Source organism: Leopardus geoffroyi, chromosome B3, assembly GCF_018350155.1.
Source record: "Leopardus geoffroyi isolate Oge1 chromosome B3, O.geoffroyi_Oge1_pat1.0, whole genome shotgun sequence".
In the NCBI taxonomy this organism is placed as follows: Eukaryota; Metazoa; Chordata; class Mammalia; order Carnivora; family Felidae; genus Leopardus; species Leopardus geoffroyi.
In genome coordinates, this window is record NC_059337.1 from 61,629,719 (window position 1) to 61,656,680 (window position 26,962).

Consider the following 26,962-nt stretch of genomic DNA (forward strand, 5'->3'; position numbering starts at 1 on the left):
AAAACTACAGGGGTGCCTGGGTGGCTCAGTCAGTTGAGCGTCCAACTTCAGCTCAGGTCATGATCTCACAGCTCGTGAGTTCGAGCCCCATGTCAAGCTCTGTGCTGACAGCTCAGAGCCTGGAGCCTGCTTCGGATTCTGTGTCTCCCTCTCTCTCTGCCCCAACCCACTCACATTCTGCCTCCGTCTCTCTCAAAAATAAACAAACATTAAATAAACAAATAAACAAACATAAACAATGTATAAGTTTTATGGACTCATACTCTATAAGATATATTAAGAGAAAAATGTTCCAAAGAATTATAGGTTATGTTACACTTCTTGATAAAATTAAAAACAAAAAGCTAAAGAAAGAATAGAGTATGTATTTGCTTCACACATACATACTATTTATACAGATAGAAAAAGAACTAGTGTTGGCTATATCAAGGGAAAACTGGGTGGGTGGGAAAAAACATACTGTAACACTGTAAATTTTTTACCTTGTGAACATACAATATATTTGAAAAATAATTAAAATTAGTCCTTATTTAACTAAAATCCCACATATAAGGGGGCATCTGGGTGGCTCAGTCAGTTAAGTATCTGACTTCAGCTCATGATCTCACAGTTCGTGGGTTCGGGTCCCGTATCAGGCTCTGTGCTGGCAGTTCAGAGCGGGGAGCCTGCTTCATATTGTCTGTTATTATTATTAAATAAATGAATAAACAAAGAAACATTAAAAAAATGAAATGAAATAAAATAAAATCCCACACATATGATTTCATTTATATGTAATGTCTAAAGCAAGCAAATCTGCAGAGATGAAAAGTAGATTAGTGGTTGCCAGGGGAAGGAGAGAGGGATAACTGGGACAACTGCTAATGGGTATGGGGCTTCTATTGGGGGTGACAGAAATGTTCAGTAACTAAAAATCTGTGAAGTGTACCCTTTAAAATGGTGAATTTTATGTTACGTGATTTATGTCTCAATAAAAAGTTATACAGAAATGTCAGGTTGTTAAATTCAACTGATGTGTTCAATTACCTAAATATTCTACAAGATATAAAGTTATCTCTAATTAGCATTTACACAAAAAAGATGCTACATCACTACTCCTGCATAAGTGGGTCAGTAATTTTAATTAATCAAATCAGCCTTTTATTGATGCTACTCACTTTAATTAAAAAGTCTAATTTTATCTTTCATCAGAGCTACTGACAAGCAGCAAAATCATATGATCTGAACTTTACCTCTTTTTAGAGAACTGGCCACATGACCAAAAAACTTAAAATATTCACAATTAGCCTAAGGATAATAGATATTTTAAAAGTCAAGACTTCAAAAAGGTTGGCTACTGTTTCCTATTATGGCTAAATATAAAAATAGAATCCCACTTCCTTACACTAAAGCACTAATACCCAGGAAAGATGAAAAAACAATTTCTTCTCTCATTTAGAGCTTATTTTTTTAAGAGAGAAAATTTAGGGTCATTCTTTTCAAAAGCTGCCTCAGGCTTAAGGCAATTAAGTTCACTGGTTTCCTAAAACTAGTAAGTTTAGGCAGCATCAGAGATTGATAAAGCAAAATAGACCTACAAGTAAAAAATAAGGGGACTATAAAATTAATAAAGCTTAGGGGCGCCTAGGTGGCCTAGTAGGTTAAGCATCCAACTTTATTTCAGCTCAGGTCATGATCTCACGGTTCATGAGTTCGAGCCTCACATCAGACTCCAGGCGCTGACAATGTGGAGCTTGCTTACGATTCTCTCTCTCCCTCCCTCCCTCCCTCGCTCTCCCCCCCCACCCCTCTCCCTCTCCATCTCTCTGTGCCCAACCCCCCCCATGCATTCTCTCAAAATAAACGTTAAAAAATAAGGCTTAGAAAATTCACAAAAACTAATACCTCTACAAACGCATATAATTCAAACTGCAAATTCCTATACTTAGTTGATAACGTTCAAAGTTTTTGTTTTTTTTTTACAAACCACCATTTTTGTGAGCAATTATGTAAAACATTCTTAAGTACATTTACTTAATACAACTAAGAACTTAGTGGCAAAGAACTACCTAAACATCTTTTTAGATATTCCAAACCTATGAATATTAAAAAGGGTTTAGAATTTCTTAAACATTACCGTCTATAATACTAAAATTAAAATCTTGGTTTTCAGATTACAGGTAAAACTAGGGCAAAGAAGTTTTAACTAGTGCTTTAAAAAAGCACTCTTAAAAATCTATGACATGTCAAATATTCAACTGACAGAAATCCCATTTAGTGTTACAGAATGCATTGAAGTAAATTTTATGCTAACTTCACATAAACACATTTCAGATTTTTCCTTTTGCCTAAACAAAAAAAAAAAAAATTAAGTACAGAAAAGTCAGCCCGCCCTATTTCAACTCTGTGCACAGATAATATAATTTTTTTAATGTAAAAATGTGTATGAAAACAGGAAAAATAATTTTCAGACTTAGTGATTTGTCCAAGTTGTTTTTTGAAAAAACCTTCCAATCAAAGTATTCCATGAGTTAGTTAAAATGCATTAAAAAACCAAAGACCTACTTTATGACCAAAACAATCTCCGTTTATTTATTTATTTATTTATTTATTTATTTATTTAGCTATACACTGCTACTGATATGGGAGAAAGGAATTGAGTTCTTACTCCATACCAATCTTTTTCTTGTTTTCTAGGTAGGCTTCATGCCCAGGGATGAGTCCAATGAGAGGCCTGAACTCAAGACCCTAAGATCAAGATCTGAGATCAGACCAAGAGCCTGGACACCTAACTAGCTGGGCCACCCAAGTGCCCCTCCATACCAGACTCCCAATATAAGCATGCCTATTCTTCTGGGATACTATATAGGATCTTATAATCAAAGGATAGTCAATTCAATATATTCAGCTATTTCAGACACATATATAACACTCTAAGGCTTTAACCAACTACAAAACTCAAATGTACTTTAGGAAGGATCAGGTTACTCATGCAGAAATAAATCTATTCCCAGCAAGATTTTTAAAATACCTTATATCTGGCTCTCTAAACACTTTAAGGAAGACAATTACAAAAAACAAAACAAAACAAAACCTCAGTTCAACTTTTCAATATCAAGCATTTATCTACGTAATAAAATTATAATAACGAGCCCAGGAAGTAAGTTTAGTTGTGGATGGCAAATACTCTAACATTCTGAATAAGTCCCATCAGAACACACACACACACAAGCTTTCAGAGAGAATGTTGTTTTCAGGTAAGTAATGTGGCAAGTGCCATAAACAAACTGTTACAATTTCAGAGTCCCTACCCTAAACGTCTTTTCACTAGTGACCTCTTGGGGAAATGTTTAACTACAAGAGCCATGACCCTCCTGCAACTTACAAAATACAACAGTTCATTAGGTAGTTACCCAATTCAATGATTCATGTACTGCTCCCTGCCCCACCCCACTCCCCCCACCCAAATAACACCCAATCAAAATACCATTACTTTTAAAAAATGACAGCAAATGGTGGCAAAAACAGTAAAATAGCCAACCACTAATTCTTCACCATTAGGTTGATTTTAATAGTTATCTCATTAGTAAGAACTTACTCCAGACCAAACAACATCCTGGGCATTTTATCATTACCACAGCCCTGTAGTAAAGGAAATCGCAAATACTACCTGAAATGCTTTGGTGTTAAGGCAAGAACTGTATTTGCCTAAGAGTATGCCCCCTTCCTTCTCTCCCCAAATACCATTAGTTAATACTAACTACAGGAACATTTTCTATTCCTAAGAATGGTCCTTTAACAACAAAGGGTTAGCAAGTTCTCAGGTCCCAGCAGTTACATAAGCAGAATTTGAAGAACTTTTATGGCAGAAACGGATAGTATCAAACAGCCACCCTGTTTTGAGTACCCAGGGCACTGAATTTACTCGTCTTAAACATGTGTTTTCTGTTAGCTGAACTCAACCCACTCTACTCACATAACCGCTGGAAACATAACCACATTTGGAAGAAACACCAACACTGACCCCATACCCTTGTAAGTGAAAAGGGCTCCTGCCAGTCCCCAGGAAGAGCAGTCGCCGTCGACTATCAAGGGCCCACAATCACCGCTTTTTAACTGCAGAGGCCAGCTGGCCGACAACCACGTGAAAAAATGCCGCAAGGAAAGCTCTTCCGGAGAAGACTCCCGACAGATCACGTGCCGCCGGCCGGAACCTGCCGAACGCTCCGCGGGATCCAGTCGCATTCTGTTACCGTGGAGACTACAGAACCAGCCACCCGGCCCTCTCGGGCCAGCCCCCTTCCCAGCAGTCGTCACGCCGCCTCCAGGCACTTTCCCTGCAGCCTAGCCGCGGCGTCGTGCCCAAAAAGAAGAGGCAGAACAGGCAGTATTTGCCAGGGATTACACCGCAGAAGCCTGAGAAGCTTTACAACACCCACTGGTGGCGCGCGGGTGGGCGCGAGAGTTCTCTTCATCCACGTGTCTGCTTCGGCGAGGCGAACCCTGGGAGTGTGGTCTTCCCTCAGAAGAAGGTGTACTTTGGTCACTCGCGTTCTGCCATCAGTCACCCCCTCCTTTGAGACCTCCCTCATCCCCCCTTCTTGCACCCTCCCCAGAAGGAGGCATCCCCGGGGTTCCCAAAGCAAAGCAAACATCTTCAAAGACATTACCATTTTCCACTCTTAATCCGGTATGAAATGATCTCTAACTTCCCCATACTCTTCGCACACACGTCCCTCAACTTTGGTTACTAGCGCTCAAATAAACTTAGTTATATCCCAGACCCACCTACCACTGAAAGCAGACACCTACTTGACAATTTAACAAACGCGGGAAACCTCATAAACAGAGAACTAACCAAAGGCTGCCCACGGAGGAAAAAGGAAAATAACACCTGCTCTTCCCACCTGTTTTCCCCGCCCTCATTTCTGCACTTACTAGCCACCGGTCTTTGTTTACCGAGTTCCCACTCCCGTACGGCTCACTTCCTCGCCTTCCTTACTAAACTCACGCGCGGTCCTGCCTCAAACAACTTGCCCGGAAATTACAAGCTAAAGAGACGTTTACACAGGTGTCAAAAAGCTGCACACAGCTCCTTAAAAAGCGACGTCAGCACCGTTTTCCTCAGAGTTTTTTGAACCCCGAGACCTGAGCTCTAAAATGCAAAGCGCACAAGCAGAGCTCTCGACCTAAAGCCCCGCGCCGCGCTGAAAGTCATCATGCGGAGCGTACCATGCGGTGCGGCACCCCACGCACGCGAGGGCAGGGCCGCGCCAAGGGCGCTTCTCACCCCGCCCGCCTCGTGGCCGCTCTCTCTGGCGTCGATGTTACCAGTGAGTTTGCTGCGCGACGCGGAAGTGAGGCCGGGGACGCGCGCGAGGTGACATGCGCAGCCTCGCTCAGGGGGCCACAGGCGCGCGCCAACGGCGCCCCGCGCAAGGCCGGGCCTGGCTGGGGCGTGCGAAGATCGCACAAGGAACGCTTCTCACGCTGTTCAAATCCACAAGCGCTTCAAACTCTCGAAAAACTCCAATCGGGCCAGTAGTAAAAGGACGCCCTCCACCCAGGCCCGAGAGTTACCGTGCGGGGCGTGGCCGGCCTCACCCGTAGTCCTTCACATCCCGCTGGGGGCGGGTTATTCTGTTCGGTTCGCACACCGTGTGTCCGCTCCAGCTGAAGAGCCTGCGCGCGCACCGGACGTCCACGTCACCGCGCACGCGCTCCTACCCGCTCAGAGCCCACCGCGCAAGCGCAAAAGGAGGCGCGAGCAGCACCTCCCTCGCCCCTCCCCCAACACCAGGAGGCCAAACGGCCCCGGAGCAGCGACAAGACCCTTGGGACCCGCCCCTGGAGCTGAAGCCGCTGGTTTTCCGGGTCCCAGAAACCGATAAAAGCCTAATGAAGCTTCCAGAATCAAGAAAGGCGAGGGAGGAAGAAGGCACCCCAATTCCCTCAGCCTCACACACGAAGGCTTCGTGAAAACCGTGAAACCTGCGCCCGCGGGCTTTCTCAAAAAAGTGCCCTCCACCGTTTCCCTCGGGCTTCTCGGCAGCCCCGCCCCTGCCGCACCCAGCCCCACCCACATCTGACTCCACAGCCCCGGGGGGCTTCCCGAGCTCATCAAAAGAATCCGTGATCGTCCTCCCCAATGTGCTGTAGGTTTGGATAGCGCCAGACCGTCGGGAAACCTTGAAGAAAAGACCGAGACGGGGGTGGTTGAGTCTGCAATATCCACGACCGAAGAACACTAGGAAAGTAGGAAGGAGACTGAAAACTCCGTTACCAAATGGGAAAGGAAGAAGAGTTGCCACTAACTTGACTGATCTAAAGATGAAAGCTGTCCTAATAAAACAGTAAAAGGTGGAAACAAGAATTTTGCACCACAGATTAAGCTTTCATGCCTGTGTTTTCAGTTTTTGTTTGTTCAAGATATTTAAGCTATGAAGTGCAAAGGGAACACTGCTGAATATTATGTCAGGCCACTGCTGAACTAATAATTAAGGAACAGTATTTCTCCCAAACTTCAAAAATTATTTTTTCTTCCCTACCCCTTATCAGCCACTCTTTCTTCTGAGCTGCTAACACTCAAGTAAAAAGGGAGAGTTGTTTAAACTTAGAAGAGGCAAAATAGAAGTCCGTAGTTAAGAGTAGAAATTGTGGTCCGTATTTCCAAACTATTCTTTCACTCTTAGAAGAATTAGCAAGAATTGGGAACATATTAATTGCTAGATGACTTAATACAAAACACTATGAAGAATGAGGGATTTGAAAGAAAGGAGCCAAGAGGAAGAGGCTTATCCCAACAGGACTGATCAGAGCTGGACTCCAGGCATATTAGGAAGAAGGGTCTTTTTTCTCTTCATTGGGCACTCCCTCTGCTGCACCATAGGAAGAAACTTCTGGAATTAGTATGGACTGGAAAATGTGTAGGCTAAAGATTACAGGCTTCTGAAGATCCTCTGAAATCCCCATTCAGGCATTGTCAACAGCATCATGAGCACAACAAATGAATAATATGCAAGATCCTAGGCAAAAGTGAAAAGTGCCAGTTTCTTTGACACCTTACTCCTCTTCCCTGACCCCAAAAACCTCTTTTCCTGCCTTGTCAGAATCTCCCACTTCTTCCAAGAATACCTTCCTCTCAAGGGTCTAAGGTTTCCTCATACAAAATTAAAGTCAGAAATAAAATATGTTGACTTAGCATTAAAGCATCTGATTCTAAGATGTAAATGACTGATTACTGGTTAACAACTATATGCAGTGGTAGTTACATCCCAAAAGAGACGAGTTAACATAAGTGGTATCACTCATTGGAGAATCTCAGGAACATCTTGGGAGACAGGGAAAGTGGAGATTTTCTTCCTCCCTACAACAAGCAAACATTATGAAATGCCAGATCTTTTCAAACCACCAGCATATTTTGAAGATTCAGCACTGGATCTCCTAGTGGAAAAGATAAAACTACCCATAGTTTTTTCAAAGTAGGGTCTGCCTAACCTGTAAAGGTCTAGAGATGTACCACCAAGAATCTGAGGGGTGCCTGGGTGGCTCAGTTGATTAAGCAACCGACTCCTGACCTCAGTGCAGGTCATGATCACAAGGTTGTAGGATTGAGCCCCACATCAGGGTCTGCACTGAGCATGGAACCTGCCTGGAGTTTTCTCTTTCCTCTCACTGCTCTCCCCTGCTCATGTGCACATGTTTATGCTCACACACTCTCTCTCAAACTTAAAAAAAAAAAAAAAAACAGGGCAGCAGGTGCCTGAGTAGCTCAGTCGGTTAACCATCTGACTCTTGATTTTGGCTCAGGTCATGATCTCACCTTTAGCAAGGAGCCTACTTGGGATTCTCTCTCCCCCTCTCTCTCTCTCTGCCCCTTCCCTGCTCATGAGCACATGCACTTTTTCACTCAATAAATGAATAAACATTAAAAAAAAATCTGAGAACTTATGTTGTTTTCATTTAGTCTAAAAATGATACTGCACACCATTTCAGTGGGCCATTTTTGGTTTAACATGCTAGTACCAAGTAACCACTTCTTGGTTGGCTTTTTCAAGTACCTTCTTAAAACGGCTAAACTCAACTTTTAAGGCAGTGTTTCTCAAACTTGGGTCCTTGGTTGTATTCTTTGGATAGATAGATATATATAAGAACTTCTTTTGGGGTGCTTGGGCAGCTCAGTTGGTTAAGTGTCCAATTCTTGATTTCGGCTCCGCACATGATCTCATGGTTCATGGTAATGAGCCCCCACATCAGGCTCTGTACTGGCAGTGAAGACCCTGCTTGAGATTCACTCTTTCCTGCTTTCTCTGCCCCTCCCTCACATGAGCAATGTCTCTCAAAATACAACAACAACAAAAAGAACTTCTTCCTTTAAAGGGCATTTTTATATAACCCAAGTGTTTAGAGTGCCAAGCTAAGTAACTGCTAAAGCTGACACTCCAGAGTTTCACCTTGCTATGAAAATTCTCTCATTTCAGGCACCTGGGTGGCTCACTTGGTTAAGCATCCAACTCAGTTCAGGTCATGATCTCATGAGATCCAGCCTCCAGTCAGCCTATTCATTTACAGTGTGGAGCTTGTTTGAGATTCTCTCTCTCCCCACTCCCCACCCCCACCCCACCCCACCCCCACCCCACCCCCCGCTCTGGTGCTTTCCCTCTAAAATAATTTTTTTTAATTTTTAATTTTTTAAATTTATTTATTTTTTGAGAGACATAGAGCACAAGTTGGGGAGGGGCAGAGAGAGGAGACACAGAATCCAAAGCAGGCTCCAGGCTCAGAGCTGTCAGCAGAGAGCCCAACACGGGCTCGAACTCACAAACCGTGAGATCATGACCTGAGCCGAAGTCGGACACTCAACCGACTGAGCCACCCAGGCACCCCTAAAATAATTTTTTTTTAATTAAAAAAAAGAAATTCTCTCATTCATCATAGCTCACCCTTGTTCATCCAGCCTAATATAAAAATCTTTCCCTTGGTTTCCCTTGGTTGAGCTTTCAAAGATATTTTACTAAATATTAAGGGAGGTAGGGACAGAGAATGCATGGAATATAAACACAAATTTGATCCGAGATTGCTCTATAAACACAAAGGCCCTATTCCACTTACATGCACATTTTTCCTATTCAAGTATTTGAATGCCTTGTATATGCTGAGGATAGAGGAAAGACTAGCATTTCATGCACTGTTCAGATGTGTAAACCAGAACTCTGAAGAGTCGGCACAACTTAACAGGATCCACTTTAAAAAATAACAAACTATACTCCTTATCCAATCTATTCATATCCAACTTACTCAGTTCCAGTATCTACTAGTGACATACTTCTCTCAAAATGACTAAAATCTTCAGTCTTGAGCATCTTAAATCTTTAGACCAAACCATCACCCACACATACCCCAAAATCCCTGGGTTGTAGTCTTATTTACAGTATCTTAACACAATAAAAACCAGCTACATACAGACTAGTTTACAAAAATGGCTTTTTACAAAAAAATTCCTTCACTAGCAATAAACTTGTGTAGTAGGCACAAGGGAAAAAAAAAGAGAATCATACTAGCTTACACACAACCCCATCCTTGCCTACCATTTAGCACTGCAACTAAAACCAACTCCTATCTAGGGGCATAATATGATTAGCTCCAATATCTGAAACCTGGACTAAGGAATTAAAAGTGGCAAAAAGTGGGGCGCCTAGGTGGCTCAAACGGGTAAACATCCCGACTTCAGCTCAGGCCATGATCTCACTGTTCATGAGTATGAGCCCTGCGCTGAGCCTGGAGCCTGCTTTGGATTCTGTGTCTCCCTATCTCTCTGCTCCTCTCCCACTCACTCACTCACTCTCTCTCTCTCAAAAATAAACATTAAAACAAAAATTTTGTTTTAAAGTGGCAAAAATCCTGCCTTCAAGGAGCTAACAATGTACTACATAAAAAGCTTTAAAACTTTCTTAACCAGCATAGTAATGTGATGAAAAGCATGTTTTAAAAAATGATGAGAGACGTTAAGGATGTAGAAGAGGATAGGGGCGCCCAGGTGGCTCGGTTGGTTGACCATCCGACTTCGCCTCAGGTCATGATCTCACAGTGGGTGGGTTCGAGTCTCACATCAGACCCTGTGCTGACAGCTCAAAGCCTGGAGCCTGCTTCAGATTGCGTGTCTCCCTCTCTCTCTCTCTGCCCCTCCCCGGCTCGCACTCTGTCTCTCTCTGTCCCTCAAAATAAAAATGTTTTAAAAAAAAAAAAAAAAAAGGATGTAAAAGAGGATAGAAATGTGACAGAATGTTATCAGCATTCATTAAGAAATGCCATTTCCCCTTGCTGCCTCATACCTTAAGCCCACATAATCATGTTCTTCACCCTCTGCTAAGATCTTCCCAGTGCTTCAACCCTAACTGCTATTTACCCACCCTTCATGCCTAAGCTAGGTCACCTCCTCAGAAAACTTTTCTTAACCTCCAAGATCAGAGGTGGTCTCCCTGTAACACGCTTTCACAGTACCTTATATTTCTTTTAGCACCTACCACAAATCTAACTATTTTTAAAACTATGTATTAATTAATGTCTTGCCCACTAGACTGTTAGATCAACTCTATTCCAGTACCTAACAATGCCTGAAACAGCAAACACATATTATCTGTTGAATAAATGAATATGAAACCACAGGTCCCAGTTTTCCGTGCAAGTATCAAATACTGACTGAACGTCCAACAATTTAGGGTCTGGAAAACAGGATCATAATATATCATTTAACCATACTCATGTTACATATGCAAACAAGCATTCTGCTTTGACCAATGTTTTCCAAAGGGGTACAGTTGTAATTAGAAAAAAACTAGTACCAAAATAATAACAACAAAACTAGTATCACTGACTCTCACCACAAATTATTTCTCCTTAGAGAAATGGATAAATATTTTTGACAGATACTTGGAGATAAGAATATTTTCCTAGGAAAGTCTAATTACTTATTGACTGTTTTTTGCCCGAATGGTGTTCAAATGACTATTACTCAGAAAACCAACAAAGGCAAATTCTTTGCAATGGAAGAAATATTTTGATTCTATAATTTACCATCTGATAATAAAAGCAACAAGTTGTAACAAAGACTGCCATCTGTATATACTCATCTACAAGAAAAAAAAAAAAAACAGTAAATATCTTCAGAAATAAAGAATACCTTGGAGGGGCACCTGGGTGGCTCAGTCAGTTAAAGCATCCGACTTCAGCTCAGGTCATGATCTCGTTTGTGAGTTCGACCCCCACATCAGGCTGTGTGCTGACAGCTCAGAGCCTGGAACCTGTTTCAGATTCTCTGTCTTCTCCCCCTCTCTCTGCCCCTCCCATGCTCATATTCTGTCTCTCTCTCTCTCTCTCTCTCTCTCTCTTCTCTCTCAACAATGTTAAAAATTTTTTTGATTAAACAAATAAAATAAAGAATACCTTGGTGAGGCACCTGGGTAGCTCATTCAGTTAAGTGTCGGACTTCAGCTCAGTTTCATTAAGAAATGCCATTGCCCCTTGCTGCCTCTTATCTTAAGCCCATATAATCATGTTCTTTACCCTCTGCTAAGATCTTCCCAGATGCCTCAAACCTAACTGCTATTTACCCACCCCTCATGCCTAAGCTAGGTCACCTCAGAAAACTTGTCTTAACCTCCAAGATCTTGCGGTTTGGCCCCCCCATCAGGCTCTGCCATTAGCACAGTGGCCACTTCAGATCCTCTCTCCCTCTCTCTCTCTCTTTCTCTGCCCCACCCCTACTTGTGCTCTCTTTCTCTCTCTCAAAAAGAAACATTAAAAAAAAATTTTAAGGATACCTTAGTAAAAGTGAATTTGTTTTACTAAGACCTAAAAGAAAAATGTCAGAAATCGGTAACATAAATGAAGTTTAAGAAGCTAGTTTCAGGGGCATCTGAATGGCTCAGTCAGCTAAGCCTCTACTTTTGATTTCGGCTCACATCATGATCTCAGGGTCCATGGGTTCTAGCTCCGAGCTGGGCCCTGCACTAACAGTGCAGAGCTTACTTAAGATTCTCTCTCCCCCTCTCTTTCTCTGTCCCTCCCCCACTCCCACATGCATGCACACATGCTCTCTCTCTCAAAATAAACTTTAAAAAAAGAAGCTAGTTTCAGATGAATTACAAAATAAAAAAGAATGGATCTAAAAGAAATATAAACAATAAAAGATGTCTACCTACTACTAAGCCCTTAAAAGAAACATCTTATCTAGGAAAGCATAAAAGGAAAAACAGGAAGAAATTTACCTAAGCTTAGAGCTGCATGGAGATTTAAAACACACATGAGAACTTACAAAAACAGAAAGTAGAACTACTGGCCAAAGAGGACTGAGAGACAGCAAGTAAATTTCACAGCTGGAATCAGGCAAAAATAAAGAAGCCTATGACAGAAAAAATCACTGAAAAACTGTCTGCAAATGCATGTAAAAGAAGCCATACTTACTTTACATGAAAGACCATAATGCTTCAGAGAAGTGATCTATGGTCAACACAGCAGTTCCTAGACTCCTGGGACATTACAGATCAGTAAATTTCCCCTCAAAAAAGATTTAGTTGGGGAGCCTGGGTGGCTCAGTCAGTTAAGTTTCAGACTTTTAGTTTTGGCTCAGGTCACAGTTCATGATATGGAGCCCCACATTAGGCTCTCTACTGTCAGTCCATGGGGCTCCACACTACCCTGTCTCTCCCCCTCCCCCGGTCATGAGCACGTGTGCAGGTACACACGGTGCTCTCTCAAAATAAATAAACTTTAAAAAAAATGTTTAGTTGACCATCAAAGGTGACCGAAATTTTTATGCTACAAAGTATCCTACCTACTATTACCATTCTTTCTTAAAATAATGGGTATTTTAAGACCAAAAATCTAGGAAGTACAGCTCATAATAAATCTTTTATTTTTAATAATTTAGATACATGAAAAATTTACTACATTGTCTTTATTTCATGATATACTATTGAAAACTATGCAGCAAGTATTTAGAAATAACTGCTGGCCATCAGGGTCCCTAGATAGCTAAGATTTGGTCTTCTGAGAAAAAATAACCTACAAAAGGCATAGGATGGGGTATAAGTCACCTTACCAATAAATTAAGAGTCAGCCTCTCCTCATCAGTAACAGAAAAGAAAAGGATGTTAGCCAGGAGATACAGCAATCCACACTAAAGAATAGCCACACGATTAGCAAGCTACTGTGAGTGTGTGCTGGGGAGGCAGTTGGGGGGGGGGGGGAGGGACATTGTTTCTGAAAACAAGATGATAGTTCCTGCGTGGTAGCAAGATGCTAGAACATTGTCATAGCTACATGAGAACAACGTAGTGAAACCAAGAACCAAGGTCAGACTGAGTGAACTTCCCAACTAATCACTACATACTTCAAAACTGTGGGACACCGGGGCACCCGGATGGCTCAGTCAGTTAAATGTCCGACTTCGGCTCAGGTCATGATGTTGGGGCTCGTAAGTTCAAGCCCGGAGTTGGGCTCTGCACTGACAGTGTGAAGCCTGGAGCCTGCTTTGGACTCTGCATCTCCCTCTCTCTCTGTCTCTCCTCTCCACGCTCTCTCAAAAATAAAAAAATAAACTGTGAGACACATAGTGGCTCATTGTGGCAAAAGAATAAGCAGGTTAAGCTATACTTAGTTTAAGTTGGGCTTTAGGCATATCAGAATATGGGAAAACGGTGGGGGGGAGGTTGCATTGTTTTACCTGAAAATTAAACCTAATGGGATTTTCAATATGACTTAAAAATTAACACCGTAAAAGGATTTTATAACCTTTATGTTTATTAAAAAATGTTAGCCATGATATAACCACTGGAGGGCAGGGAACACCTGTTAAAGAAGAGGAGAAAGCTGTATTGAAATAGAGAATATAAAGATTATTCAAGCACCTTGAATACATTATCCAAATTACTTATACAGTAAAATCTTGGATTGGAAGTAACTGGTTCTGCAAGTGTTCTGCAAGATGAGCAAACATTTCTAATAAATTTTAACTTGAAAAATGAGCAGTGACTTGCAATACGAGTAGTACACAATACCAAGTGTCATATGATCACAACTGAACCAATGGTTCTCTCTCTCTCTCTCTCTCTCTCTCTCTGAGGGGTTACGGGTGATCATCTCCCATGCTCGGATGCTCAGTCTCACGCCGCAGTATTTGACAGAATTCAGATTTTTCAGGACATTAGAAGGAGTGCTCACAACTGCCACTAGTGTATTTTTTGTCGCTTCAAAGCACCTATGGACAGTCCTTTGCTTTTCCATACAAGAGTAAGCTTGGGAATGCTTTGCTTCAGTCTAGGTCAGGCTGCCTACAGACCGAGACCCTTTCCTCTGCTGTCTTATTGCCAGTTACATTAAATACAGTATATGACAAGAGTTTATTAACACTGTACTGTAATCAACATCTGTGCAAGCGTATACAATGGCCCCCAGGCAGAAACAGGTTGAAAAGGCGGTAAGGAGTTGATTACAATGGAGCTTAAGGAAGAAATCATCAAGAAGTAGGAATAAGGTATTATGCGAGTAGCCGAAATTGCAAGATTTTAAGAAGTCTATGTCTGAATCTCATCTGCAGAGGAGGAGGAGAAAAAGGCGGAGGAAACCCTCACTTCAAATGAGATTAGGGAGATGTGTAAAATGTGAGAAATGGTACAAAATTTTGTAGAAAAGCACCACCTGAATAAAAAAGCACCACCTGAGTAAGACTGTAGCAGTGCGAGCAATGTGTCTGTTTAATGACAATGCAATGTCACATTTCCATGAAATCCTCAAAATGAGGCAAAAGCAAGTGTCACTGGACAGGTTCCTTGTTTAAGCTGCAAGAAAAAAAAAGACTCCATTGAGCCAATAGATAGCAGTGATAGTTAAAGTCATGCTCCATAGTAACCCTCCTCTCTCTTGTCTCCCTCACAGCAGCCATGAGGGTTTTCAAAGGTATGTGCAGGTTAATTTATTTTTCTTTATATTTTGTATTTTCAGTATCATAATCATTTTTATAGGACTATTTTTGGGTTCTGAAACAAATCATCTGAGTTTTTGTTATTTCTTATGGGGAAATTCACTTTGATACACAAGTGCTTTGGATTACAAGCATGTTTCCAGAATGAATTATGTCACAAACCAAGGTTTTACTGCATATAGACCATGAATCATAGAAATTACACAGAGACAAGATTTTTCATCCCAAGACTTAGTCCTACCCAACATTCTCTGGGTTATCTAAGCACAAATAAAATAAATAAGGATACAATCAGCTTAATAAATATTTGTTAAGCACCAACTGGGCACTGAACAAGGATTAAAGGAATGAATAAAAATAAGTCCCTTCAAGAAGCTCAAGTTCTAGATAAAGACACACTATGATCACATTGCAATACTGTTGTTAGCAGTTTGGAAAAAGCCTTCTAGAAATACTGTAGGAACACACACAACCTAGGGAATCTAGGAAGGTTACAAAGAAGAGTGGACTTTTGAGGCGGGTCATAAAGTAAAAATAAAGTTAATGAGAGAGAAAAGGAAGCATGGCAGGTAACATCTACACAGTCAGTAAATAAAGAACTGTAAAAATTATCCAGAATTTGGAGATAGGACTGCCTGTATAAAACACCGAAGTACAAGTCAATGCAACAGGTAAGATTAGTACCATGTAGAAGTAACCTACACTGTGAAACGCAATCGGACACTTAGGAAATATTTATTCAATCTACAACTACATGATGCTCGTGATATACATACATTCACTCAAACATTTATTTTTTTATTCAAGTATAATCAACGTGCAATGCTGTATTAGTGTCAGGCAAACAATAATAATGATTCAACAATTCTATATACATTTCTCAGTGCTCATCAAGATAAATGTACTATTAATCTCCTTTATCTCTTCCACTCATCCTCCCACACACCTCCCCTCTGGTGGCTCAATTGGTTAAGCATCCGACTTCGGCTCTGGTCATGATCTCACAGTTTGTGGGTTCGAGCCCCGTGTCGGGCTCTGTGCTGACAGCTCAGAGCCTGGAGCCTGTTTCAGATTCTGTGTCTCCCTCTCTCTCTGCCCCTCCCCTGTTCACACTCTGTCTCTGTCTCAAGAATAAACATTAAAAAAAACAATTTTTTTTTTAAAGAGTCTGTTTTGGTGCACCTGGGTGGCTCAGTCGGTTGAATGTCTGACTCTTGATTATTAGCTCAGGTCATAATCTCACAGTTCATGAATTCGAGCCCCACTTCAGGCTCGAGGCTGGCAATGCAGAGCCTGCTTGGGATTCTGTCTCTCTCCTTTCTCTCTACCCCTCCTGAACTCTCTCAAAAACAAAAGTTTTTTGTTTTTTTTTTTAATAAAAAGTCTAGGTTTTGGCTCTTTTTTTTTTTTTCCTGTTTGCTCATTTGTTTTGTTTCTTACATTCCAAATATGAGTGAAATCATATTCTATTCGTCTTTCTCTAAGTGACTTACTTTACCCAGCATTAAACCTCTAGGTCCAGACATGTTGTTGTAAATGACAAGATTTGATTCTTTTTATAGCTGAGTAATATTCCACGTGTATGTTTGTGTGTGTGTGTGTGTGTGTGTGTATACATATATACACCACATCTTCTTTATTCATTCATCTATCAATGGACATTTGATCTTTACTCTGTACTGTCAAATATTTATCAGGGTACTGAAAAGAAAAACTATAGAATAGAAGCATGGTGGAAGGAGGAACTGTCACCGAGGTATCAAGTAAGGCTTAGTGTTAAAGGATGTGCAGAAGGTGACAAAGCAAAGGAAAAGGCATTCTAAACAGAGAACAATTTGTACAAAGGCACGCTATATAAAAGACCAGAATATTCACTAATTCCTCAAGTCAAACATTTATTGAGCATTCATCATGTATAGATCTTAGAACACAAAGACAGACTTTCCTACTCTCAAGAGCTTGCAATTAATTATCAGAAACCCAATACTCCTATAACAAATCATCAATAAACAAAAACTAAAGCAAAACGAAGAATCCTATTAGTAAATATGGCTCTCTGCCCAGGGTACAATGAAAACACAAAAACAGGGCAGCTAAATTAGACTGAGGAAATTAGAGAAGAATTCTGAGAAAGTAAAAATGAGTAGAAATTAGTAAGGCATGAAAGAGAACATGCAAGGTAGGTACAGAAGAAAAGCATTTGAGACAGAAAGCAGCCTAGGTGAAGACAGAGGAACTAGAGAGGAAACACATTCAGGAAGCACAATTACTGTAATATGGCTACAATTAAAAATGCCCATGATCTGTAGAGAAGCAAAGGTATAAGGACTAGAAAAGGCAAAGGGAACCCTATTTATACAGTACACCTAGCAATCAAGAGTTGGGAACTTCATCTTATAGGAAAAAAAAAAAGAGTCATCCAAAGGATTATAAGATATAGGACATACTCAAACTCATGTGTTTTAAGAAAATTACCTGTGGCCACTGCTTAAGATGATGTAGACCAAGGCACCTGAGTGGCTCAGTCAGTTAAGCAATCAACTCTTGATTTCAGCTCAGGTAATGTTCTCACGGTTTCAGGGTTCGAACCCCACACTGGGCTCCGTGCTGATGGTGCAGAGCCTGCTTGGGATTTTCTCTCTCTCCCTCTCTCTGCCCCTCCCCTGCTCATGTCTAAATAAATAAACAAACTTAACAGAAAAATTTTTTAAAAATTTTTTCTAATCCAAATGTTTCACTCCACCTCCATTGCTGCCACCCTAGTCCTAAATGTCAACAGCTTTTACCTGGACTACTGCAACAGACTCTTTCCCCCACCCAATGGACTCAACTTGATCTCTAGGCATTCATTCTAGCTCTTCTCTAATCCATTCTCCACACAGCATCAAGTGACCTTTTCTGAAGATAAATCAGTTCATGCTGTCTCTGCCATTCATAAGCTTCCATTAGCTTCTCATTTCATTCAGAGTAAAATCCAAACTCTATAATATGGACTACAGATCTCTGTATTCACATCTTTTGTCCCCCTAATTTACCTTACTTCACGTACAATAACCTTCTATTTATCAAATACTCCAAACACTTTACTACCTCGGGCCTTCGCACCACCTTTTCTTTTACCTGAAATGCTTCTAATCTCCACAAATCTTTACCTAGTTAACATCAATTCATCTTTCAGGTCTGTCTAAATCCAACTTTTGTAGCAATGGTATCCCTACTCCCAAATCTAAATTCTCTCTCACAGTACCCTGTTCTGTTACTTCAGGACCTTCATCAATATATATATTTAGGATCATTTAATGTCTATCTCCTCCACAAATAATAAAAGCTAACATTTACTGTGCATTTTACACATATTAAATCATTTAATACTAACAACCAATGAAGCAGGCACTACTATTATCCTAATTTCAGAGATAAAACTGAGGTATAGACAGATTAATTTACTGTTAGTCATAAAGCACTAAGGAGTCATAGTTTGAACCCAAAGTTCACGCTTTTATTTTTTTTAATTTAGAAAGAACATATGGGCAAGGGAGAGGGACAGAGGGAAAGAGAGAAAGAATCTCAAGCAGGCTCCATGCTCAGCGCAGAGCCAAACTCAGGGCTTGATCCCACGACCCTGGAATCGTAACCCAAGCCAAAATCAAGAGTCATATGCCCAACTGACTGAGTCATCCAGGCATCCCCGAAAGTTCATGCTTTTAATCACTAGGCTATAGAGTAAGCTTTGAGAAAACAGATGATGTCTGTTTTGTTCAACACTATATACTCAGGGGAACATAAGCTGGTGCAGCCACTCTGGAAAACAGTATGGAGGTTCCTCAAAAAAACTAAAAATATAACTACCCTATGACCCAGCAATTGTACTACTAGGCATTTATCCATGGGATACAGGTGTGCTGTTTCGAAGGGACACATGCACCCCCATGTTGATAGCAGCACTATCAACAATAGCCAAAGTATGGAAAGAGCCCAAATGTCCATCGATGGATGAATGGAGAAGAAGATGTGGTATATATATACAATGGAGTATTACTCAGCAATCAAAAAGAATGAAATCTTGCCATTTGCAACTACGTGGATGGAACTGGAGGGTATTACACTAAGCAAAATGAGTCAGTCGGAGAAGGACAAATATCATGACTTCACTCATATGAGGACTTTAAGAGACAAAACAGATGAACATAAGAGAAGGGAAACAAAAATAATATAAAAACAGGGAGGGGGACAAAACAGAAGAGACTCATAAATATGGAGAACAAACTAAGGGTTACTGGAGGGGTTGTAGGGGGGTAATGGGCTAAATGGGTAAAGGGCATTAAGGAATCTACTCCTGAAATCATTGTTGCACTATATGCTAATTTGGATGTAAATTTTTAAAAATAAAAAATAAAATTAAAAAATAAAAAACACTATATACTTAGACCCTGTGTTAGATATAAAGCATTCACATATTTGCAGAATGAATAAATTAGTACATAATTAAAAGCCAAATGATTATATTTAGAGGCATATGTGAGAGGGATAAGAATAAAATGAGTTAGAGGCAATGATGATTGTGTCAATGTTGGACATGCTGAATTTAAGGCAGCTTAGGACCATCTTAGGTCACAACTTAATTAGAAGACAACAGGAGCACCTGAGTGGCTCAGTCTGTTATGCGCCCAACTTCAGCTCAGGTCATGATCTCCTGGCTCATGATTTCCAGCCCCACATCCGACTCTGTACTGACAGCTCAGAGCTTGAAGCCTGTTTTGAATTCTGTATCTCCCTCTCTCTGCTCCTCCCCTGCTCACACTTCATCTTTCTATCAAAAATAAACAAACATTTCTAAAAATTAATTAGGAGACCACAGATATCTACAGAGTCCAAGGAGGAGCTCTGGCGAGGGATATGAACATCCCAAACTGGTATGCAAAATTTGGGGTACGTGTGTACTTCTCTGGGGAGAAAGATCTATCTTTAATTCTTTTTAATTTTTTTTAATGTTTATCTATTTTAGAGAGAGAGAGAGAGAGACCGAGTATAAGTCAGGAGGGGCAGAGAGAGAGGGAGACACAGAATCTGAAACAGGCTCAAAACTCTGAGCTGTCAGCACAGAGCCTGACATGGGGCTTGACTGGGGAACAGAGAGATCAAGACCTGAGCCGAAGTTGGATGCTTAACTGAATGAGCCACCCAGAAGCCCCTCTTTAATCCAATTCTTAAAGAGATATGTAATCCCCCAAGTATTTAGGAACCACTGATCTGAGTGGAAATGTCTAATAGATATTTGATATGTAAAGGTATGAACTTTAGTTATATACAAAGTTTTAGGGAGTAAGTGAAGCCAGGGATTTGGAAAAGTTCGTCCAAAATGTATATAGTGAAAAAAGCTCAAAGGGTTAAGGTCAGATTCCTGGGAAAATAAACATTTAGAGGATAAACAGTATAAGCAGAATCAAAGAAGGGGCACCTGGGTGGCTTAATCGGTTACCCATCTGACTTCGGCTCAGGTCATGATCTCAAGGTTTGTGAGTTCAAGCCCCACATCCGCTCTGTGCTGACAGCTCAAGACATGGAGCCTGCTTTGGACTCTCTCTCTCTCTCTCTCTCTCTCTCTCTCTCTCTATCCCTCCCCTGCTCACTCACTCTCTCTCTCAAAAATAAACATTTTCTTTTAATGTTTATGTTTAATGTTTATTTTTGAGAGAGAGAGAGAGAGAGAGAGAGAGAGAGAGCGAGCAGGGCAGGGGCAGGGGCAGAGACAGGGAGACACAGAATCCGAAGCAGGCTCTAGGCTCTGAACTGTCAGCAAAGAGCCCAACACGGGGCTCAAACTCACAAACCGTGAGATCACGACCTGAGCTGAAGTCCAACACTTAACCAACTGAGCCACCCAGGCGCTCCCAACATTAACAACAAAAAAAAATTTTTTTAAGTAGAATCAAGGGAGGAGGAAGAGAAGATGTTACAGAAATAAGAAAAAAAATAGGTGAGAGTAGCTTCACAGAAGCTAAGGAGGAAAGAATGTCTCAAAGAATAAGAATGTGTTCAAGGGAACTACACATAGTTTCGTGGATTAAAATAAAAAGTAGTGGGGGCCTGGGTCGCTCAATCAGTTGAGTGTCTGACTCTTGATTTGGACTATGATCCCAGGTTCATGGCAATGAACCCTCCATTGGAGACTGCTTACGATTTTTCTCTTTCTCTCTCCTGCTCATGTTCTCTCTCAAATAAAAATAAATAAATCTAGAATAGTGCAGAGTGAGAAAGACAGGTTTGCAGTTATGGAATAACTGTTCCTTACTGTTACGGAATCAGTCACCAGAATAAAAGGTATGGCATACAGTACATGCTCAATGGTATTATAATAGAATTCTATGACTACAGTTGGTGCTCACTTGTGGTGAGCAGAGCATAATGTATAAACTTGTCCAATCACTAGGTTGTACACCTGAAACTAATGTAACATTGTGTATCAACTAAACTTCAGTAAAAAATAAGTAAATAAAAATAGCCCATGAACAAATTAGAGTATGCAAGAGGACATCCAGATTACCAGTAAGTAAATGGATATCAGGGTCTAGTGCTCTGGAGAGACACATATGAAGATATAGACTAGGAAATCATTGATGTATTTGGAAGAATTATATTAAATTAAATTGTTCAGAGAGCTCATCTGGAGGTGGCACTCTAATCAATCCATAAATGATCTTAGGGGAGGATGTCTTACAAAACTCCCAAAATTGTGAGAATTTTGTGTAATGTATGTATGGTAGCAATTTTCTAGAGCGAGTCCATTAAGATTTTAAGATTTTCAAAGGAGTGTATGACCTCCCCCCAAAAACGGTTAAGAACCACCAGAGCTGAAAGAGAAGAGGGGCTAGCAAAAAAGTAAATCTGGAGAACATCAGCATATTTTTACCTGAAGCTCATCAAATGAGATTAACAAACCTAAAGAACTAAAGTGTACAGGAAGAGAGTCTGCAAGGAACTCAGAAAATTAAAAAATAAATTTGGTATTATATACACTATATACGTATTTCTCAAACTTTTTTGTGATTCAACGTGAAAAATACAACCCTAACAAAGTACACACACAGATTACTGAAGTAATTTTCAAGTAACCTGGAATGACACAATATGACACTAACTTCCTAAAATGTTCACCACCTAACAACAGGGGAGAAAAGATTGGTGTTTATAAAAGGTAGGTTATTTAAGGGTCCTGGCCTTTTGTTTCTGCTTGTTAGTTGTTTGGAAGTGTCTCTGATAATTAGACATTTATCTTTAAGTTAATGTTTTCAGTAATTATATATATGTAAAACTTTTTATACTTTTTTCCTCAAGAGCCAAAACTAATACGACCCCTGGCTTCCCTATTTCACTAGTTTTATTTACCCTTGATCTATACTAATTCTCACTACTGGAAAAAGAGAAGTGATGGGAGGGTAGACAGATAAGGTTGAGCAATAATAACAGAAGAAACACCAAGACTCCAAAGAGTAACGGTATTTCTCTGAGTAGGATTTCTGAAATGCACATTTTAAGGGATTAAAGCTTTAAAAAGAAGGATAACAGCAGACACACCAAAGCAGTTCCATGAAGTGGTTAACAACAAAGATTCTGGAGTCCCAGTGAATCCCAATTCTACCACTCCCGATTGTGTGACTTAAGCAAATTCCTTAATTTATTGGTGCCTCAGTTTTGCATCTTTTTGTTTTAATGTGTATTTTTGAGAGAGAGAGAGAAAGCAGGAGCATGTGCAAGTGGGGGAGGGGCAGAGAGAGGGAGATACAGAATCCAAAGCAGACTGGAAGCTGTCTGCGCAAAGCCCGACGTGGGGTTTGAACCCACGAACCTTGTGATCATGACCTGAGCCAAAATCAGACACTCAACCAATTGAGCCACCAACGCAACTCTCATCTTTATTTTCTTTTAAAGATTGGAAGTAATCCTCTCAAAAATAAATAAACATTTGAAAAAAAACTACTTAGGCGTGCCTGGCTGGCTCAGTCAGTTAGGCATCCAACTTCAGCTGAGGTCATGATCTTGTTGTTCTTGAGTTCGAGCCCCACATCAGGCTCTGTGCTGACAGCTCAGAGCCTGGAGCCTGCTTCGGATTCTGTCTCCTTCTCTTTCTGCCCCTCCCTCACTCACACTCTGTCTCTCTCTCAAAAAATAAATAAACATTAAAAAAAACTATTTAAGGATTTTAAGTAATTTCTATACCCAACGTGGGGCTCAAACCCACAGACCACAAGATCATGACCTGAGCTGAATGAAATCATTTAACTGACTGAGCCACCCAAGTGCCCTTGTTTAATTCTTAACAAATTAACTTGTAACTTTAAAAATATTAGTCACATACTGTATTTTTAAATTTTTTTTTTTTTTAATGTTTATTTACCTTTGGGACAGAGAGAGACAGAGCATGAACGGGGGAGGGGCAGAGAGAGAGGGAGATACAGAACCGGAAGCAGGCTCCAGGCTCTGAGCCATCAGCCCAGAGCCCGACGCGGGGCTCGAACTCACAGACTGCGAGATCGTGACCTGAGCCGAAGTCGGACGCTCAACCGACTGAGCCACCCAGGCGCCCTGAGTCACGTACCGTATTTTTAAAGCAACTACATAAAATAAACTTTTAAAAAGATCAGTCTAAGGGGCACCTGGATGGCTCAGTCGGGTGAGTCTCAGGTGGTGATCTCATGGTTTGTGAGTTCAAGCCCCCATCAGTCTCGATGCTATCAGCCTGTCAGCACAGAGCAGGCTTAAGATCCTCTGTCCCCTCCCCTGCCCCCTCCCCATTGTACTCTCACAAAAATAAATACAAAAAAAAAAAAAAAAAAAAAGGATTAGTCTCAAGAAAGATTTTGCACTAGAAAACTTAGCACAACAGATTGAAAAGTCAAGATTTGTCAAAAATCACCACTCTAGGGGTGCCTGGGTGGCTCAGTTGGCTGAGCATCAGACTTTGGCTAAGGTCATGATCTCACAGTTCGTGACTTCCAGCCCCACATCGGACTCGCTGCTGTCAGCACAGAGCCTGCTTCCTATCCTCTGTCCCCTTCTCTCTGCCCCTTCCCACTTGTAGTCTCTCAAAAATAAACAAACATTTAAAAAAAAGAAAAAAGAAAAGAAAGTTAAGAGTCTTCAAAACTCACTACTCCAGGGCAGCCTGGGTGGCTCAGTAGGTTAAGCGTCCAACTCTTGATTTCTGCTCAGGTCATGATCTCACAGTTCTTGAGTTTGAGCCCCCCATCAGGCTCTGTACTGACAGTGTGCAGCCTGCTTGGGATTCTCTCTTCCCCTCTCTCTGCCCCACCCCTGCTTATTCTATCAAAAAATAAATTTTTAAAAAAATCACCACTCTAAGTTGATGTACAGAGAAACAACTGTGTCTTTTACTTGCATCATATGATGTACGTATATTTAAATATTTTTCTACAATAACCAAGACAATTATATATAACAATTTATAAAAATTGTCACAGAACCCTAAATTTAAGTCTTTTAAATTCATCCTGAAAATTAAAGTTGTTTTCTCCATTCTCCACTTAAACTTAAAATGTCTTTGGGTTCCTGGGTAGCTCACTTGGTTGAGCATCTGACTCTTGATTTGGGCTCAGGTCATGATCCCAGGGTCATGGGATCAAGCCCAGCATCAGGCTCGCTCTCGCTCTCTCTCTCTGTCTCCCCCTCCTCCACTTATACACACTCTCTAAATAGATAGCTGGAAAGATGCCAGCCAGGCAGAGGACATCGAACATCACTGTCCTCCTCCCCTTCAAACTTTTCCCAAAGCCCCTCAATAAAATGGTTTGATCTCTCCCCCCAAAAAAGTCTTTTAATATATAGATTGCTAACAGACACATGAAAAGATGCTCAATATCACTCATCATCAGGGAAATGCAAATTCAAATTACAGTGAGATATCACCTCATACCTGTCAGAATGGCTAAAATCAAAAAACACAAGAAACAACAAGTGTTGAAGACAATGTGGGGAAAAAAGGAACTATTGCACTATTGGTGGGAATGCAAATTGGTGTGGCCATTGTGGAAAATAATATGGAGTTTCCTCAAAAAATTAAAAAGAGAACTACCCTATGATCCAGTAATCTCACTAATGGGTATATTTACCCAAAGAATATACAAACACTAATTCAAATGAATACAGGCACCCTTATGTTTATTGCGGCATTATTTACAATGGGCAAACTATGGAAGGAGCCCAAGCATCTATCAAGGGAGGAGTGAATAAAAATGTGGTATATATAGTAATGGAATATTATTCAGCCATAAAATAGAATTAAACTTTGGCATTGGCAACAACATGAACAGAGACAGAGAGTATAATGCTGACCAAAAGAAGTCAGAGAAAGACAAATGCCCCATGAACACACTCATATGTGAAATTTAAGAAACACAGCTAAAAAGCAAAGGGCAAAAAAAAAAGAGACACAAACTAAGAAAGAGACTCTTAACTATAGAGAACAAATGGATGGTTAAACAGAGGGGAGGTGGATGGGGGTATGTGGAAATAGGAGATGGGATTACAGAGTACACTTATCATGATGAAAAAAAATTAACAATAGACAGGCACAATTGGGGGGAAAAAGGTTTTATTCACAAAGGTTTAAAGCCATTAACAATAAACTATCCAGAAAACATCCTGTATATAAAATTCTTCAGAAATAGTTATTTACAAAGTAATTCCAACTGGTGAAAAACCAGGACCCTGTAATAATTCAGTTGCTAAACTTCCATGAATTAGATATAATCTTAAAGTTCTATCAACAATAAATATTCTTTAAAGAAAAAAAAGATTTTATTTTTTTAAGTTAACTCTGTGCCCAATTTAGGGTGTGAACTTACAACCCCAAGACCAAGAGTCATATGCTCCACCAATCAAACCAGCAGGGCGCCTCATCTTTCAGCAATAAATATTCTTTATGAATAAAGAGAATTAAATAAATAAAAACATAAAATACTAAAAATTTAGATAAGGGGCACCTGGGTCGCTCAGTCAGTTGAGGGTCCGATTCGGCTCAGGGCATGATTTTGCGGTTGATGAGTTCGAGCCTCACATTGGGCTCTGTGCTGACAGCTCAGAGCCTGGAACCTGCTTCAGATTCTGTGTCTCCCTCTCTATTCCCCTCCCCAGCTCATGCTCTCTCTCTGTCTCAAAAATAAACATTAAAATTTTGTTTTTTAATTTAGATAAAATATCTTTTAAGAAAATCAAGAAAATAGGAAATCCATATAATTGCTGTTTATTACCAAAAAAATCAATAAAATAATCAAAAATCACTTTCATTTATACAGCTAACTTCATCAAAACATAAACTCGCATTTGTACTGATTCTTATCTTTCCAAGGCGTTGATTAATCTAATGCACCTCTAACAGTGAAGCTAGTAATAGTCTATCAAAAATACATTTTTAAAAATTAACAGTAAAGAATGAACAACCAGGGCACTTGGGTGGCTCAGTAGGTTAAGCACCTGGCTTTGGCTCAGGTCATGATCTCGCAGTTCTTGAGTTCAAGCCCTGCATCACGTTCTGTGCTGACAGCTCAGAGTCTGGAGCCTGTGTCTCCCTTTCTCTCTGTGCTCCTCCCCTGATCGTGCTCTGTCTCTGTCTTTCAAAAATGAATAAACATTAAAAGAATTTTTTAAAAAGGGTGCCTGGGTGGTTCAGTGGGTTGAGTGTCCGACTTCAGCTCAGGTCATGATCTCATGGTTTGGGAGTTCGAGCCCTGCATCAGGCTCTGTGCTGACAGTTCGGTGCCTGGAGCCTGCTTCCAATCCTGTGTCTCCCTCTCTCTCTGCCCCTCCCCAACTCATGCTCGAGCGCACGTGTGCGCGCGCTCTCTCTCTCTCTCTCTCTCAAAAATAAAAACATTTAGGGGCGCCTGGGTGGCTCAGTCGGTTAAGCGGCCGACTTCGGCTCAGGTCATGATCTCGCGGTCTGTGAGTTCGAGCCCCGCGTCAGGCTCTGTGCTGACAGCTCAGAGC

The 26,962-nt window shown here is 40.8% G+C and overlaps 1 protein-coding gene across 14 annotated transcripts in view; it reads right to left on the reverse strand.

Annotated features, from left to right (window-relative positions):
• Window positions 1-26,962, reverse strand: part of MGA (MAX dimerization protein MGA) — a 167,921-nt gene that overhangs the window by 95,351 nt on the left and 45,608 nt on the right. For 3 of the 14 annotated variants that reach the window (XM_045448093.1, XM_045448091.1, XM_045448090.1), the window contains exon 1: window positions 5,560-5,872. The exons of 4 other annotated variants lie outside the window; for them this stretch is intronic. The gene's annotated coding sequence lies outside the window, so the exon portion shown is untranslated. Of the gene's footprint in view, window positions 1-5,211; window positions 5,875-26,962 lie in introns of those variants that run through there. 7 more of the 14 variants (XM_045448092.1, XM_045448080.1, XM_045448089.1 and 4 more) reach the window with 6 other exon arrangements.